This window comes from Prionailurus bengalensis, chromosome F2, assembly GCF_016509475.1.
Source record: "Prionailurus bengalensis isolate Pbe53 chromosome F2, Fcat_Pben_1.1_paternal_pri, whole genome shotgun sequence".
NCBI lineage: Eukaryota > Metazoa > Chordata > Mammalia > Carnivora > Felidae > Prionailurus > Prionailurus bengalensis.
The window spans coordinates 66,195,040-66,213,155 of NC_057353.1; the positions used below are offsets into that span (position 1 = coordinate 66,195,040).

Here is an 18,116-nt window from a genome sequence, read left to right on the forward strand (position 1 = left end):
TCCCTGGCGTCCCAGGTGGGTGCATTCCAGGCTCTGTCCTGTTTGTCCTACCACAGCCCTAGGCAGCGAGGAATCCCCTGGGGGAACTCTCTTATTCTCTCCTGCTCAGGAGGAAACCAGGGCTAAGAAAGACCAAGGGCTGCACAGCTAACTAGTGGCTAAAATGGAATCCACACTCCAGTCTAACCAAAGCCTGCCATTCTCCCACATCTGACCCATCACTTGGCCCTACCTCTGATACGCCCCGTCTCACCCTGCGCTCGCCTGCTTCTCCTCCAAAGCTTAGCAAGAGCCAGACAGACGCGACAAATGTGGAGAATGGCATTCACCTCTCGCACAGACTGGGAGGGAGGGAGTGGACCCCAAAAGCAGGGTGTTTTGCTCAGCTCTGAGTAGGGCCATCCTACACCTGTTGATCCAGATGAAGAGAGAAAAAGCCAGACCTCCCCATTCCTCCTTGATTGTGTCATCCTGAGCAGCACCGTCCAATCAAAATATCATCCAAGCTATGTATTATGACTTTTTAGTTGCCAGATCTTTAAAAGGAAAAAGAGGTGAAGTTAATTAACAGTATGTTTTATTTAATCAAATCTATCCAAAATAGTACTATTTCAAGACATAATCAACATAAAATATTATTGAGATACTGCATGTCCTTTTTTTTTTTTTGTATTAAGTCTTCAGAAGCCGATGTGCTCGTGATACTTGCTCAACTGGGACTAGCACACATGAGTCGTGGCTGCCATATTGGATGGTGTAGACCTACAGGACAGGAAAATACTTAAACGAATACGCACGCTCCATGATGAGAAGGGTTTTTTAAGTGTCATACAGGGAGGTTGACTTTTTTTATTTACAGTTCTATGAATTTTAACACACGTATGGATTCATGTAACCATCACCATAATCAGGATACAGAGCAGTTCCATTCCCACCAAAGAATTCCATCCTCCACCCATGCCAATGGCTTTTCCATGCCAAACTTTCCATCCTCCCCCAGTCCTGGTACACATGGAATCACACGGTAGGTAACCTTTTGAGACTGGCTTCGTTCACTCAGCATGATCCCTCCGAGATTCATCCAAGTTTGTTGTGTGCCTCGATGCTTCGTTCCTTTTTACTACTGAGTTTTAGCACAATGTATATATATATACACCACAATCTTGCATATCCATTCAGCTGCTGACGGATGTTGGAATTGTTTCCAGTTTGGGATAATTATGATCAGAGCTGCTGTAAATATGTGCACAGGATTTATGTAAACATAAGTTTTCATTTCATATCTCAGGAATGGAATTGCTGAGCCACGTGGTAAGTGTATGTTTAACTTCATAAGATACCACCAAATTGTCTTCCAGAGTAGTTGAACTATGTCTTATTCCCATCAGCAATGTGGGAGAGTTCCAGCTGCTCGGCATCCTTTTCTGCACTTGATGTTGTCCGTATTTTTATCTTAGCCATTATGATAGGTATGTAGTTGTGTCTCGTTATGGCTTTAATTTGCTTTTCCTTAATGCCTGATAGTGTCAACGTCTTTTAATGTGCCTCTGTGCCCCTCCATACGTCCTCTATGGTAATATGTCTGTTTACATCTTTTACCCATTTTTAAATTAGGTTGTGTGTTTTTAAGATTTTATATATTCTAAATACAAGACCTTTGTCGAATATGTGATTTGTATAATATTTTCTCCCAGTCCCTAGGTTGCCATTTTATTCTCTTAACACTGTGTTTCACCGAGCAGAAGTTTTCAATTTTGATAATGTTCAACTTAACAATTTTTTCTTTTATGGACTTTGCTTTTGTTATCAAGCACTCTTTTGCCCAACCCCAGGTCATGGAGATGTTCTCATATTCAGTCTCTGAACAACAAATCACATGTTTCATATGCAAGGGGTTGAAACTCCTTAAAGAAGTTCAGCTGTGGGCTTTAGTTGTGAAAATCTACCTTGTCATGTGGATTCATTCATCCACTCCGCAGGTATTTAGTAAGTGCAAAGTCATCACTAGTAAAGCAGAGATGATTAAAATTTGGCTCAGGATAGTGGCTGCCATTAATTGAAGATCTAGGGCCAATGGCCATGTCAATATCCTCTGCACCCTCCAATCTGGTGTTACTATCCTCATTTTATAAGAGAAGAACCTGAAGCTTAGAAAAGTAATTTTCCAGTAACACAGGCCAGTGGCAATAGAGTTAGGATCGGCTGATTCCAAAGCCCTCAGGTATGGGAGGGTTCTTTGGTTTCTAGCAACAGAAGGGGTAAATAATAACAATAATTAATAATAATAATAATAATAATAATAATAAAGAAGTAATCCACAGGTATTTCATAGAACCAATCCAATGGTTCAAGAACCAAATCTTTTTTTTTTTTTAATTTTTTTTTTTCAACATTTATTTATTTTTGGGACAGAGAGAGACAGAGCATGAACGGGGGAAGGGCAGAGAGAGAGAGGGAGACACAGAATCGGAAACAGGCTCCAGGCTCCGAGCCATCAGCCCAGAGCCTGACGCGGGGCTCGAACTCCTGGACCGCGAGATCGTGACCTGGCTGAAGTCGGACGCTTAACCGACTGCGCCACCCAGGCGCCCCTCAAGAACCAAATCTTGAAAGGGGGAAAAAATAAGGAACTTCAAAGATCTAGCTAGCAGAAAACATATATGTTAATGTTTAGACATCCTCTTTGAATGAAGCATCTTCAACTAGTTTCAGCCTTTTCATGTGTCCTCTCTAGATTGAAGTTCCCTGGAACAATCATCTGACTGACCTGTCATGGGTCACGAGACCATCTTTTGACCAAGAAATGATGCAACAACACCTGGTTTGATGGTCGCATCACAACTATGTCCAATTAGGAGCCTAGTCCCCTTTCCTTGTTGAGATGAAAACTCAGGTACTATTACTGCAGAAAAAGGGAAGAATGGATCCTGAGAACACAAAAACCACAGAGGCCCACAATGGCAGTGCCTTCAAAATTTTTGAGCATGGGGGCGCCTGGGTGGCGCAGTCGGTTAAGCGTCCGACTTCAGCCAGGTCACAATCTCGCGGTCCGTGAGTTTGAGCCCCGCGTCAGGCTCTGGGCTGATGGCTCGGAGCCTGGAGCCTGTTTCCGATTCTGTGTCTCCCTCTCTCTCTGCCCCTCCCCTGTTCATGCTCTGTCTCTCTCTGTCCCAAAAATAAATAAAAACGTTGAAAAAAAAAATTTAAAAATTTTTGAGCATGATCCATGTTGAGAAATATATTTCACCAGCACGTGAGCATATTCACACATGACTGAAATGAAGTTTTCATATAACGGTATGTACCCTTACAACGAGTAGCATACTTTACTATGGCACATTCGTTTCCTTTCATTTTTAAGAATGGATGTTGCAGGGCACCGAGGTGGTTCAGCTGGCTGAGAGTCCGACTCTTGATTTTAGATCAGATCATGATCTCACGGTTCATGGGACCGGGCCCCATATCAGGCTCTGTGCTGACAGCATGGAGTGTGCTTGGGGTTCTCTCTCTCCCTCTCTGCCCCTCCCCCACTCACACACTCACTCTCTCTCTCTCCCTCTCTTTCTCAAAATCAGTGAATAAAAATGGACGTTGTAACTCCCTCATGGGTCACAACCTACAGATTGTGAAGCATTGTACTTACCGTGCTTTCCTTCCCCTCTCCGTCCATGAAGACCCCAGAAGGGAAGTGAGACAGGGAAGGAAGGAAAGCCAGCAAAGGGTTCATGATGAGGGGCTTGTCACTGTGGCATGTGGGGCTCAGTCACACGGGAGACTTTCTAAGAAACTGTGCAGAACATGCCTGAGGACTGTTCCACCAAAGGGCAGGGAAGCTGGGGTGTTCATCCGCTGACCTTCCTCCATATGAAGGTGGCACCCAAGCCATTAATTTCCCAATACTTCCAGCCCTCCATCAAGTGAGGGCCAAGCTCCCAAGGCCAGAGAACACCCCCAAGCAGAGAGGTGCAGGAAGCTTCAGACTGTATGGGAATTATCTTTAGAAGACCTCTGGGTGGATCAAGAGTATAGTTTGACAGTGTCCTGCAAGATGTAACTGGGAGGAAGAAGGACTAACTCGGAAAGCCATTTTCAGCCACAAACACCTACTTCCCTTCCCGAGCCACACGTCACAGTCAGGCACATCCTGCCCCGATCCCCCGATTTCTAAATTCACCATGTTCACCCTGGCCTGGCTGCCCGGTTCCCTGCTTCAGCACTGCTGGATGTAGACAGGAAATCTGCCCATCTGGTTCGCCAGCCCTACCTGGCCCCACTGATTCTCAGTCACTGTCCCAGAGAATGTCTCGATTTCAGCCAATCATCTCTGCCACAACATTTCAGTAAATCTTTACCCACCCTTCCCCTCCCCTTAGTGCCAGAAGAGAATATGTCCCTGCTCCTGTCAAGATGCCAGTGAAAACAAATATCCTGGGCTCAGGGAGGGATCCGGCACACAAACCTTGATTAATCATCTGCCATTTGTCAGATTAAAACACAGAAGACAAACTGACTTTTGGAGTCGGGTCCAATGGGATGGGAATCGAAGCACTGGGTTCGGAGAGCAAAGTCTGAATCAGCAATGTCTGAGGGCAGTGGGTTTTCACCCAGGCTGCACCAGTCACCTGAGGAGCTTTTAGAGCATACTGATTCCCACTGGGAGATGGGGTGGATCCCGGGGATCCGTAAGTGTTTCCAATCCCCCAGATTGTAATACACAGGAAGTACAAATGGGACAAGAAGGAGGAAATAATTTTCCTTGGGGTGGTTTTCTTTTTGAGCTAACCTTTGTATCTCATCGAATTATCTCAATAATGCTACAGTAGCCTCCCTTATCTGCGAGGGATATGTTCCAAGATGCTTGGCAGATGCCTGAAACCACAGTTAGTACCAAATTCTATATATACTATGTTTTTTCTGTGCCTACATAGCCATGATGAAGTTCAATTTATAAATTAGGCACAGTAAGAGATTAAGAACAATAATCTAATAGAACAACTATAGCGATATACTATAATAAAAGTTATATGAATGTAACCGATCTCTCTCTCTTTCAAAATATCTTATTGTCCTATACTCACCTTTCTTGTGACGATGTGAGATGATAAAATGCCTGTGTGAGGAGATGAAGTGAGGGAGCAACGTGGGCATTTCGACGTAGTGTTAGGCTACTTGTGACTTTCTGATTATCCGTCAGAAGGGGGACCCCTCGTTTCCAAACCGCTGTTGACTGCAGGTAACTGAAACGGCAGAAAGCAAAACCAAGGATAAGGGGGAAGGACTGTTTACATTATGGATTACTGTACCCATCTCAAAGGTGAGAAGACTGAGGCTGAGGGAAACCAAGTAACTCACCCAGGTCCCCATTGTTATGAGCGAAAAGACCACCATCACCATGCAAGATGGAGTCCGAAGGCCACGACTCCATCTACCCCGCCGTGCTATCCCCCGAGTAAGATTTTAGGAAGATTAATGATGAAAGGAAGGGAGCAGGAAAACATTCGAGGACAAGAGTGTCACTGGATAAATCAAGACTGGGCTAGGGGAGGCATGTGGGAAGGGCTCTGGAGGCAGGGCAAGCCCTAGATACCTGCTTCAGGAGAAATGAGGCAAAGCCACCAAAGGGGAGGCTGAGTACCAGCTACCCTGCCCTGTCCCAGTGTCCCCTGAGGCTGGCGCTGCTCTCAAGGAAGTCTTGCATTCACAGTTAGCTCAATGGGCCAATTTCTCATCAGACCTGAACCATGACACGGAGCGCCCCAACCCGCCAGCCCATGTGAACCTTCCCCCTCTTGTCCCCGGCCTCCAGGCTGACTACATTCAGCTGCGAGAATAAGCCGACATCCAGCGGCCAGCCTTTCCCCATTTCCGCCCTTGATTTCTCTATTCTCTGTGACTGCCTGGCTCTCCAGGCTCAGAGGCCCATCTGGTTGAAGGGACGTCCTGCTGTTTCCAGCCTCCTCTGGGACTGCTCAAAGACAAGGGAAACCCTATCCGTCTCTACTCCTCTGTGTCTGCTCCATGAAACAGAATTTTATTTAAGCATCACATTTGGGGAAGGAAAAGGAACTTCAGTCTATTCTTTCTTGATTGTATGTTTCAGCAACAAGATGCCCAATAAATTAAGGCAATCTTCGAAGGGAAAACTTCAAAACCAAGGTCTCCCCAGCACGCTGTGCTTCCCAAGTCCAAGAGCGTCTTTCAGAAAATCCTGGAAAACTGTAGGGCTGGAAGGGGATCATGTCGTGGAAGGGGAGGCTGAAGGCCCACATGGGAGAGCAACCTGCTTGATATCATGGCCAGAGGTGACAGCAGACGAGGGCGAGGGTCTGGAACCTGGGGCTTTGACCTCCTGTCTCCAGGTGGCGTGTTACTGGCAGCGACTGAGGAAACACAGAAGAGCAGCAGACTGAAGGTGGTCTCCCTTGGGCCACCACGATCCATGTTGAGGAATATATTTCACCAACATGGGGGCACATACACTCATGGCTGAAATGCGTGTGTAGAAAGTACAGCCGGTGCCCAGAAAAACAGCGAATGGAAAACATGCAGGCTCAGCCCCAAGCGTGAAGCAAACAAAGTGATCCTCACTATTTACCAACCCATCCCTCCCAAGTTGACTGATCGGAGGGGGCCACCATACGACACGACTCCAGGGGGCATACCGCACTCTGTACCGTTAATCTGTGTTTTAGAAAGGCAGAAGAGCTGAAATATTAGCTGTTATTTTTCTCGCTCTGCATTAACAGCAGGAACCGAGGCATTAATTGATAACTACAGGGTTCATTAAAAACAAATAGTAACTTAAGAACAACCCCGGGAGACTTGGCTTTCGAGATACAAAAGAACGAATCTATAAAAGCAAGTTAATCACCAAGATGCCTGAAAGGACATCCAGAAGGAGCGGACTTAAGCACACACAGGTGTTGGCTGTGGTAGGCATTGTTCTCAGTGCTTTGTGTACATCGAGTCTCCCAGCAACCGTATGACATGGTTACTATTATTATCACCCATTTTACAGATGGGGGGCACTGAGGGGTACAACTATCAACTTGCAAATCACATAGCCAGAAAGTGGCCAGGCGTGATTCAAAGGCTGCCAACGCCGTGTGCTCGATTATTTACCACATCGCCCTTTGCAGGAGCCAGCTAATCAATGTTACTTGCTATCAGGAGCTGGGGGCAATTGACTCCTTTGTTGCTCTCGAGTCAGTGCAGGTAAGGAGCGTGAAGTTTGCAGAGGGGCCACAGTGAGGAAGCGATCCTGCTCCAGGAGATCTGGGAAGGAAAGAGGATGTTGGAGCAGGGAAGCACAGGTCTGGACAAGAGTCTCAGCATCCCCAAATATCGACATGGGAGCCTCTGGAAATCCTCCCTTATCCCCAGGCCCAACCTTCTTCAGGGTGAGGAGGGAAAAGAAGGAAGAAAGTGCTTTAGCTCCTCCCTTGGAGGCCCAACAGAGTAACAATTCTGAGTAACTTGGGACCTCCTCCACTTCTGAAGCCAGTAAGGAGAGAGGAGATACTTCTTTTTCTTTTTAAGGAAAAGTTTTTTTTTTTTAAGTTTATTTATTTGAGAAAGAGAGAGAGCACCCACGTGCATGCCAGCAATCAGGGGAGGAGCAGAGAGAGGGAGAGAGAAATCCACACTGTCAGCACACAGGCCTTGATCCCATGAACTGTGAGATCGTGACCTGAGCTGAAATCAAGAGTCAGTTGTTCAACCAACTGAGCCACCCAGGCGAAATACATTTTAATTCATTGCTCTCTGCTACCTGGAACGATTTACTTAATGCCTCCCAGCCTCAGTTTCCTCACCTCTACCCTAGAGTTCCCACCTGCCACACCTGTCTTAATTAACTTGAGTTGGCTGGTAAAAGGGCTTAACACAACGCTCACTGCCGCTAAAAGACCAACTGAACCAATGATTGACCGTTCTCTTCTGCCCCTTTGGGATAAAAGGGCACAGTTAAATTCCTGCCCAATACTCCTAATTTTTCTTTCCCAACAGACCCCTGATTTGATGCAGGGCTTCAATATGGCCAAATAACAGGATGGCCTTCCCAGGTTCCTTTGTGAGTAGGAGTGGCCATATTTCAGTTCTGGCAAATGAGATGTAAGGAGAAGACTATTTGTGGGTAGAGGACTTCCAGGACATTAGTTACCTCCCAAAAAACAGGGGGAACAAACTCAGCTAGGGTTTCCCTCTACCCTTCCCTCTCCTTCCTTCTGAAGGTATAGCAGCCAACTTTCTGCCATCAGGACAAAAACCACAGGCTGACGGCCTGGGTGGTTCAGTCAGTTAAGTCTCCAACTCTTGATTTCAACTCAGGTCATAATCTCACGGTCTGTGAGATTGAGCCCCATGTCGGGCTCTGCACTGACCTGCTTGGGATTCTCTCTCACTCCCTCCCTCTCACTCTCTCTCTCTCACTCTCTGCCCCTCCCAGCTCATGCTCTCACTCTCTCTCTCAAAATAAATAAACTTTAAAAGAAAAAAAAAAAAACCACAGGCTTATGGCAAAAACAGAGGAGCCTGGCTCCTAAATAACATCCCAATTCTTGACTCCCTGCCTCTTGGTTTGTCATGTTAGAAAAATAAACTCTTATCAGGTTTTCCATTATTTGTAGCTAAACACATTCCTAACTGATATTTACCAATTTCAGTTTGATATATCGAAACAAACAAAATACAGTGTTTGCCTTAGGTCATATCATGAATTGATTGATGGCAGATCCAGGCCTGATGAGTATCTTGAGTATCTTAAATTCCCACTCCAAATATTCTCCTAATAGACTACATGCCCATGAAAATCATATTTATGGCGAGAATCAGAATGAGCAATTATAAAATATTTATATGGAAGCCAGTTGTGCCCATGTATAAGAAACTCCCATCAGAGAGCCTGGATGGCTCAGTTGGTTAAGCGTCGGACTGTTGATCTCAGCTCAGGTATGATCTCACGGCTCCTGGGTTCGAGCCCCACGTCGGATTCTTGGGGTTCTGTGTCTCCCTCTCTCTGCCCCTCCCCCGCTCTCTCTTGTTCTCTCAAAATAAATAAGTAAAGTTTAAAAAGAGAAAAAAATGAACTCCTATCTAGAAATTTAAGTAGCCAAATTTATTTTTAAAAACCGTGGATTTCATTTAATCTGTGCAAGTGGCCTTTCAGTCTTGGGGCAAATCACGCAAGGAGCTGACCACCTACAGAGCCTGACTTCACCCCTCAGTAAACACAAGGAAGTACCTTTGCACATCACACCGTGAACTCAAACCCAAAAGAGCCGTCTGCCCTGAAATCTATCCTAAAGAAGATACTGAATTTGCAAAAGCAATGCTTTTGAACCACTAATAAATATTTTATAAGCCGATCACTTAGGAAGTCAGGACTGAAAAGCACTCTCATATAAATATAATCTTTGCATGGCAAAATTGTTTGAGCTTAAGGATATCATCTGCCTTGGATTGTTGTAATTTAATGAAAACTGCTGGACTCGAAAAAACGCAATTAATAAAATCATATTCAAATGTTCTTGCTGTGAATCTGTATCTGCAATAAACCTGCAGGGTGTGAGTTTGGTCAGAATCTCTGGAACTTCAGGATCCCTGGGAGACGGAAGCCTATTCCTTTCCCTGGGACAAGCTATGTCCTTGGAACTATCCAGGTGGATGTAGGGAGTGGTGCTTAGAACTTAATTCTGCCGCCAAGCAGTTAGACACCAAGCAAGATGGCTTCATAGAGATTCCCCCAGTGGCCTCGGCTGTGCTCATGTCCCTGTTCCCCTGGACAGATCCAGGTTGTCCAGTGTAAAAACAATGTTGGGCCAGATTCTCTCTCGTGGGAAGTCAAGACATAAACAAGAAGTCATAGTGATGGGAGGTTTTTACACCCAAGTCACATGGCTGTCAGCAAATGAGAAAGTGAGCCCACCGAATGCTGCCGGCAGCTCAGGTCCCGGGGGCTTGTCTAGTTCTTGCCCTTCCTAGGACGGGCTGATTCTGTGAGCTCTCCCAGCACTTTTCCAAGAAATACTTCATTTTAAACTTGAGCTAGATGGAATCAGTTCCTGCTGCTTAAAGAAAAAGTATCTTCACGAATACATTTGACATTATTATGCACTTATTTGTAGGGTCACAGAATCAGAAAGACTAGCTCCTTCCCACATCCAAACAGAAATAAGCAGTGCTACTCTTGAGCAGACAGGAGGTGACACGGTTGAGGGGGGGGGGGTGCCTGGGTGGCTCAGTCAGTTAAGTGTCCGACTCTTGATCTTGGCTCAGGTCATGATCTCACAGTTGGTGGGTTCGAGCCCCATGTTGGGCTCTGTGCTGACAGCTCAGAGCCTGCTGGGGATTCTGGCTCCGTCTCTCTGCTCCTCCCCCCACCTCTCTCTCAAAATAAATAAATAGACTCTTTAAAGAAAAGGAAGTGACAGGGACTCTCTACCCTAGTGTCTCTAGGCCTCTCAGGACAGTAGTTTCAACATCTGCCCTCATACTATGCGCCAAACTCTTCTTTGCCTTGTCCCTTCTCCTCCCTGCTGTGATGCCAGCAGTGTGGCAAGTGGTTCAGGGTGTGAGCTTTGGAGCTGGACCCCCTGCGTTGGAGACCTGACACTGACGCTTCACTGTGGGACTTAGACTATTGTCTGACCTCTCCAGGCCTCAGTTTCCCCATCTGGAAAGAGGGGAAGACACCACAGCACTTACCTCGGGGGGTTGTCATGAGGACTGAGTTAACCCAGATGAGTGCTCAGAATAGCACCCCATCCCTAACTCCTCCACATTTCTCCTCCCATATTCCAGGCACACCAGCCTGCCTTTCAGAGACGTGTACTCTTCTTCCCACCTGGGAATCTCACCCCACCCAGACCGGTTCCCTCACATGCTCCCCATTCCCACCTAGTGATATATTGCAAAAAACAAAAAAACAAAAAAACAAACAAAATGGGCCTGGTTCTCCACCCCTCCCTGTATCCGCACTCACTGTATGCTCTGTGATTTCACAGCCCTTCCCATCCGGAGTCTGTCTTCCCTGTCCCTTGGTCCCAGGCTTGCTTTAGCTAATAGAATGCAGCAGACGTGACCTTCACCAGTTTGGAGACTGGGCCTCAAGAGACCTGGCGTGTTTCCAAGCTCCCTCTCAGACCCCTGCCCGGCCACAAACCCAGGCTGGCCGACTAGATGATGAGACACAAGTGTGCCAGTCTCCACCCTCACCCCAGCCTACAACCAACCAGTCCCCTTGAGTGGGGGCACCTCCTCGCTGACCAGCATCTGACCATAGATGCGTGATGCTCTCCATGGCCCCACTGAGACTAGAAGGACTGTCCAGGGGAACCCAGCCCAAAGTGTCAACTCACTGCACTGAAAACTACGTGAGGGTTTGCCATCTCAAGGCACTACGTTTGGGGGTGGGTTGCTATGTTGTAAACGCTTACTGATAACACACTCTCTTTAGGCCTGGCTTCTTCGATGATATAACTGACATAAGGAGTAATGAGACCTACCTCCTAAAATAAGCATGAAGATTTATGTGACATAGTGCTTGTAAAGTGCCTACGTGACATCACCCAACTGCTAACTACCACAGACACATTAATGATTCTTTGCCTCTTGTCTATAAATGGGGAAATAATATCTAATGAATAGGGTTGCTGTGAGGAATTGAGAAAATTCGTGTCATGTGCTCAGCACCGTCTTAGACACAGATCAGCAGTAAATGGTTATTATTGACTTGTTAACATACTATTGCACAGGCTTGACTCGTTCATTCTCTTCCCTGGCCCTTAGACACAGTCTACCACCACCATCCCCTCGCCTACCCCTAGCTTCAGTTTTCTCGCCTTGATGATTAGACCTGGCCTCCCAGCCTCACCTTGCGGCACCCCCAGCCGGCACGGCCCCCCGGTCGTGGGAGGCGGCATCAGAACCCAGGGCAGGAAGGTCACCTTTAGTCTCTGGGACTCGTTGAACTTCGGCCCTGTGCGGACCTTTGCCACTAGGGGGCCGCCTCCCCCTCCAGCCACACAGAAAGCTGGGGTCAGCCTGTGGCTCCTTTCCGGTTCTGCGACGCACCGCCCACCTTGTCTCTGGGCCGCTGGGGGGCCCATTGAATTGGGGCCACACCCACACTGTGATCACGCACCTGTCCACAGACCATCTCTGCTGACCGGGAGCGACCCCACCCCCAGCCAGCCTGCAGAGACACTGGTGGCGATACTTGCCCAGCTCCGGGCAACCTCTCAACCTACGTGAGTGGTTTCATAATTCATGTCTGCCCATCAGCGGACAGATTTAGCCTGCTGCCTGCTGAGTCTGGAAATACTGAATATTAAAATATCCCAGCTCGCCCTTCTGACGCCCTCGCCTCTCTCAGATTCGCATGCAGTTGGTTGCACAAACAATCCCAGAGACACACATCAATTTGTCAATTAAGTAGATTTTGAGTACGCACATGTGTACCTTTCATTGAAACAGGGGAAGGAATATTCAAGGCCCGGGTTTAGGTGCCTGACCTTGGAGAAGGCCTAGTGCTCTTGCTTCAGAGCCAGCGTATTTTCCACCGCCCCACATTGCTGCCCAAACTCCCTGGCCCGTTTTGTAGCACCATGCAATGAAGGGATGCAGGAATCCTAAAGGATTTTACTGAGCAAAGTAAAGCAAAAGACCTCTCCATCCACCCAGAACAGCAATAGAGAGGCTCCCAGGAATTAAAACCAACCATTATCCGAGGACTGAGGAAGCAGAGAGAATCTTTCATATTTGGTAAAGAGGTGTGAGTGTGTGTATGTGTGTGTGCGTGTGTAATGTCACACCCCCTACCATAACTCTAGCCAACTTCCCTCATGCACATCAAAGACTACCAAGTATTTCCCACCTTCAATGTTGAGTTTTTAAAACTTTTACTAAAAAAATTTCTAGGCTAATACACCCACCTTTGCTGCGATATCCAGTAGTGGCTAACTGCAAAAGTCAGTTTAGGATTTCAGGGAAAGGAGGTGGGAATTTCCCACAGATTGAAAATAGAGGAAGGAGTTTCCTCTTTCTCTCCTGGCAGATTTCATTGTTTCCTCTAGGAGGAATTTGGTGAGCCTCTAAAGCAGGCTCCAGGTACTGAGCAAAACTCAGAAGGAGCCATTGCTACCTCTTAAAGAGCATGATCTAATTAAGGGGCAAGAACTCCGTGGGGGGAATGACGGATAAAATCCAGGCAACACAGGGAGCATGTGCGGTAACTTAACGTAAGCACTGTAGTGGGCAGAGTACGGGTCTCCACAGAGGGAATCTGAAATTCCTCTATAACGTATTCAGCAGGAAAGTACTTGAGGTCAGGCAAACCTGGGTTCGAGCCCTGACTCTGCCATTCACTATGGGACTTTGGACAGTGTACGGATTCCCTCTGGAGCCTCAGTTTCCTCACCCATAAAGTGGGTATAACAATACCCACTTCAGAAGCTTGTCATAAGGGTTCACCTAGGCCTTCTTTAGGGCATTTTTCCTCCAATGCTTCATTAGGAACTTCACCTGATCTTAACCTAAAAATGATTTAATCACAGCTGATGGATAAATTGCTAATTGGATTAGTAAACAGTTAAACTAAGCATGATGGCTAACTGTAAACAGGTGGGCTTTGCCCAACGCCTCTCCCCTCGCTGAGAGAGGTCACAATATTCTCTTTTCAAAGGTGCCCTGCCAGGAATCCAGGAATATCCATTGTATTAGTTTGCCGTTGCTGCTCTAACATATTACCATGAACTTGGTTGCTCAAAACAACACAAGTTTATTATCTTATAGTTCTAGCAGTCAAAAGTCCAAATTGAGTCTCAGTGAACTCAAAATCAGAGTATTGGCAGTGCTGCATTCTTTCTAGAGGCCCTGAGGGAGAATCTATTTCCTTGCCTTCTTCAGCTTCTAGAGCATTCCTTGGCTTGTGGTCCTTCTTCTGTCTTCAAAACCAGCAGCATCAGGCTTCATCTTTCTCATGCTGACATCTCTAGTTCTCCCCTGCCTCCCTTTTCCAGTTAAGGACTTGGGACAGCACTGGGCCTACTGGATAATCCAGGATAATAATCCTATTTCAAGGTAAACAGATTAGCAACCTTAATTCCATGGGCCTTAAGTGCCCTTTACCACGTGATCTTACATATTCACGAATTCTGGGGGCCCGGGAGGTAGACATCCAGAGGGGTCATTGTTCTGCCTATGATACCTAAAGGTGTTCCAGAGACAGGCAGAGAGGAGCTGGTCCACTTCCCATCAGTGGTGGTGACTGAGCAACCTTGTGGGGATGAGAAGGGTACTTACTGGTCAGGGGGTCAGGAGGTATGAGGTCTGGCCTGACTTGGCTACTCATTGCTAAAAACTTTGGGCAATTCACCCTTTTCTAGGTATCAGCTCCTCATCTGTAAAACAAACTACCCCTGCCTACTGCCCCTCTATCTTCAAGAAGGCTCGAATGTAATCCTCCTGAAAGCGTCCTATGGACCAGGCAGTGTGGAGGATGCTGAGGCGTGGAGAATGCCACACCTGCCTCCAGGGAGCTCACACTCCAAGGTGTCATCACCTGACCAATATCCATTATTCTCCTCTCCACACGCCTCAGATGTGCCTACAGACTGTAGTTTCCTTGTCATCAGGAGCTCTGAGATACACATCCAATGCCAAAAGATTAAAAAGAATTTTATCCAAATATTTTATTTGAATTTTCCTCTAATTTACCTTCATTGTCAAACATTTTACTACTAATAAAGATTCTTTAAATATTTCCAAATTCATTTTATGAAGCCAGCATTGCCCTGATACCAAGACCAGATAGGGACACAACAATCAACCAATCAGTAAATAAATAAGCAAACAAACAAGCAAATAAATAAATAAGAATACAGGCCAATACCCTTGATAAACAGATGTAAAAATCTTCAACAAAATATTAGCAAGCCATATTTAATACTTTAAGAGAATCATAACTATGATCAAGTGGGATTTATGTCAAAGATGCAAGAATGTCTCAACATCCACAAATCAATGTGATACACCACATTAACAAAATGAAGGATAAAAATCATGAGCATCTCAATCGATACAAAAAAAGCATTTGACAAAAGTCAACATCCATCTATGATTTAAAAAGCTCCCAGCAAAGTGGGTATAAACAGAACGTACCTCACCATATAAAAGCCATACATGACAAGCCCACAGCTATCATCATGCTCAACGGTGAATAACTAAAAGGTTTTCCGCTAAAATCAGGAACAAGACAAGGAGGACTAATCTCGCCACTTTTATTCAACATGGTGTTGGAAATCCTAGTCAGACCATTTTGGCAAGAAAAAGAAAGAAAAGATATCCAAATTGGAAAGGAGAAATAAAACTGCCGTATTTGCAGATGACATGATTTTTTTTTTTTGACATGATTTTATATATAGGAAACCCTAAAGACTACACAGGGACACACACACACACACACAGACACACACACACACACAGACACACACACACACACACACATTATAGAACTGCTACATGAATTCGGTAAAGTCACAGAGTACAAAATCAATATACAAAAATCAGTTGCATTTCTATACACTAATAACAAATTATCAGAACGAGAAGAAAACAATCCCATTTACAATTACACCAAAAAAAATACCTACGAATAAATTTAACCACGGAGGTAAAAGATCTGTATACTGAAAATTATACATTAATGAAAGAAATTGAAAATGACACAAAGAAATGGAAAGATATTCCATGCTCATGGATTGGAAGAATTAATCCTGCTTAAAAGTACATATTACCCAAAGCAATCTACAGATTCAATGCAATCCCTATCAAAATTCTGATAATACTTTTCACAGAAGTTTTTTAAAAATCCTAAAATTTGTATGGAACTACAAAAGACCTTAAATAGCCAAAACAATCCTAAGAAAGAATAACAAAGCTGGAGGCATCAGGCTCCCTGATTTCAAACTATATTGCAAAGCTATGGTAATCAAAATTGTATAGTATTGGTATAGAAACAGACACATTAATCAATGGAATGGAATAGAAAGTCCAGAAATAAATCCATACATACATAAGTCAATTAATTTATCATAAAGGAGGCAAGAATATACAATGGGGAAAGACAATCTCTTCAATAAATGGTGTTGGGAAAACAGGACAGCAACATGCAAAAGAATGAAACTAGCCTACTGACACCACACACAAAAATTAACTCAAAATGGATTAAAGACTTGAGTGTAAGACCTGAAACTATAAGACTCCTAGAAGGAAAACACAGGCAGTAAGCTCCTTGACATTAGTCTTGGTGATGATTTTTTTTTTGCATCTGACTCTAAAAACCAAGACCATAAAAGATAAATAAATTAGTGGCACCACATCAAAATAAAAAGCTTTTACACAGCAAAGGAAACCATCAACAAAATGAAAAGATAACCTACTGAATGGGAAAAAATATTTTCAAATTATGTATCTGATAGGGGGTTAATATCCGAAGTATATAAAGAACCCATATAACTCAGGGTGCCTGGGTGACACGGTCAGTTGGGCCTCCAACTTTGGCTTAGGTCATGATCTCTTGGTTCATGAGTTTGAGCCCCATGTCGGGCTCTATGCTGACAGTTCAGAGCCTGGAGCTTGCTTCAGATTCTGTGTCTCCCTCTTTCTCTGCCCCTCCTCTGCCCATTCTCTCTCTCAAAAAAAAATAATAATAATAATAATAATAAAATAAAGAAAGAAAAGAAAAATATATATATATATATAAACATTAAAAAAAATTTTTAGGGGCTGCTGGGTGGCTCAGTTGGTTAAGCATCCGACTTCAGCTCAGGTCATGATCTCATGGTTTGTGAGTTCAAGCCCCACTCAAACTGAGGTCGTGCTCTGTGCTGTCAGTTCAGAGCCTGGAGCCTGCTTCAGATTCTGTGTCTCCCTCTTTCTCTGCCCCTCCCCCATTCACGCTCTGTCTCTCTATCAAAAAATGAATAAACGTTAAAAAAATTTTATAAAAAAATTTTAATAGCAAAAAAAAAAAAGGTTTGCTTAACAAATGGGTACAGGACCTGAATATACATTTTTCCAAAGAAGACATACAATGGCCAGCAGGCACATGAAAAGATGTTCAACATCACTAAATATTAGGGAAATGCAAAGCAAAACCACAATGAGGTATCACCACATGTTAGAATGGCTAAAATCAAAAAGACAAGAAATAACAAATTTCATGAGAATGTAGAGAAAAGGGAACCTTTGTGCCTTATTGGTGGGATGGTAAATTGGTGCAGCCACCGTGGGAAACAGTATGAAGGTCCTCAAAAAATTAAAAATAGAACTATCATACGATCCAGCAATTCCACTTCTGGGTATCTATCCAAAGAAGACAAAACACTAAATTGAAGATTTAGGCACCAAAATGTTTGTTTCAGCATTATTAATGATGGTCAAGATATGGAAACAAACTAAATGTCTATCGATGGATGAATAAAGAAGATGTGGTATATATAATAGAATATTACTCAGCCACGAAAAAGAATGAAATCTTGCCATTGTGACAACATGGATGGACCTTGTGTGTTTTATTCTGGGTAAAATAAGTCAGACAGAGAAAGACAAATACTGAATGATTTCACTTATATATGGAATCTAAACAAACAAATGAATAAACAAAACAAAAACTCATAAATACAGAGGAAAGATGGATGGTTGTCAGAAGAGAGGTGATAGGACGATGGGCAAAATGAGTGAAGGGGGTCAATAGGTACAAACTTCCAGTTATAAAATGAATATGGGGATGTAATGGTCATTGGGAAGGTGAGATTCTAAGCCAAAACTTGAAGGAGGAGGAGGGGCGTATTCTAAGGGACTCTCTGGGGAAAGAACACTTTTAGGCACAGAAATAGCTAAAGCAAAGGGACTAAGGTGGGGTCATGTGACTGAATGGGAGTCAGGAGACCCGGGCTCTCCTCTTTGGGCCTCAGTTTTCCCATGTCTTTTAGGTCTCTTCTCTCGAGGTCCTGTCCAGCTCAAACATGCACACCTCCACCAACTTCATCCCTCAGAACTGCCCGCCCACTCCTCACCCACCAAGAGGAGGCTTCGGAGATCTCTCTGGTTGTCTG

The 18,116-nt window shown here is 44.8% G+C and overlaps 1 long non-coding RNA gene across 1 annotated transcript; it reads right to left on the reverse strand.

Annotated features, from left to right (window-relative positions):
- Positions 1–597: 597 nt before the first annotated feature.
- On the reverse strand, positions 598–12,187 carry LOC122495765. The gene is made up of 4 exons (XR_006300561.1): positions 11,873–12,187; positions 7,123–7,275; positions 5,079–5,237; positions 598–762 (listed from the first exon to the last, which is right to left on the reverse strand). It is a non-coding gene; the product is annotated as an uncharacterized LOC122495765 (long non-coding RNA).
- Between the last annotated feature and the right edge of the window lie 5,929 nt (positions 12,188–18,116).